The following is a 715-nucleotide window of genomic DNA, read 5'->3' on the forward strand; positions in this document are numbered from 1 at the left end:
TAAGGAATTCACAAGAGCAAACTAAATGGAAAAGGAAAAAAAACAAACGGAATTTCTTTTGGTAGAAGCAAGTGGCATCCAATCAGGCAATACCTTAAAGACTACTGTATGTTTTCGTTTACTTCGGGGGAGGCGGTGCTGATGTGGGGGGGCAGCCACAGGTGCCACAGGTGTCGCAGGTGCCGTAAAAGGCGCAGGAGAGGCAGGGCCTGGTGGCGTGGGGCTCTCCGCTCCCCGGGCTGGTGGGAGAGCGGAGGCCCCAGCTCTCCCTCGCATACTGGGGTGCCCTTTCACGTGCTTCCCCTGTCCTGTTTTCGGATTCATAGGAGGAGGGAAGCCGTCGCGAGGAAAGCACGGTTTGATTCTCGTGACTTCCTTTACACTAGGGCTCAATCCTGAGGCGGATCTGATAGACTCTGAGTGATGATATCCAGTCATGGATCTGTCTGCGTTCAGTTCAATTCCCTGTGTTTCTCAGCATTATTTGTCTTATCATGAACATGTGCAACTTTCTAAGCTGGTCAAAATAACAACACATTAAGACCTCAAGAACACACATTTGTATTCAACCACAGAAATTATGCAAATTAACAAACAATTAATAAAACAATTCAACCAATAAATTCTCCCTCTCTTTACTTAACAAGATATTTTAGTCAAGAACTCTCCCAAAGGCCAAAATATAAATATTTCCTTAAAAAAGCAGATACGTCCT

At 45.6% G+C, this 715-nt stretch overlaps 1 protein-coding gene across 1 annotated transcript in view; it reads right to left on the reverse strand.

The window, feature by feature from the left end:
• The window catches only part of LOC119585171 (FGFR1 oncogene partner 2 homolog), a gene marked incomplete in the record, with an annotated part of 60,262 nt that overhangs the window by 11,664 nt on the left and 47,883 nt on the right, over positions 1 to 715 (reverse strand).

Source organism: Penaeus monodon, chromosome 19 (assembly GCF_015228065.2).
Source record: "Penaeus monodon isolate SGIC_2016 chromosome 19, NSTDA_Pmon_1, whole genome shotgun sequence".
NCBI classification, from domain to species: domain Eukaryota; kingdom Metazoa; phylum Arthropoda; class Malacostraca; order Decapoda; family Penaeidae; genus Penaeus; species Penaeus monodon.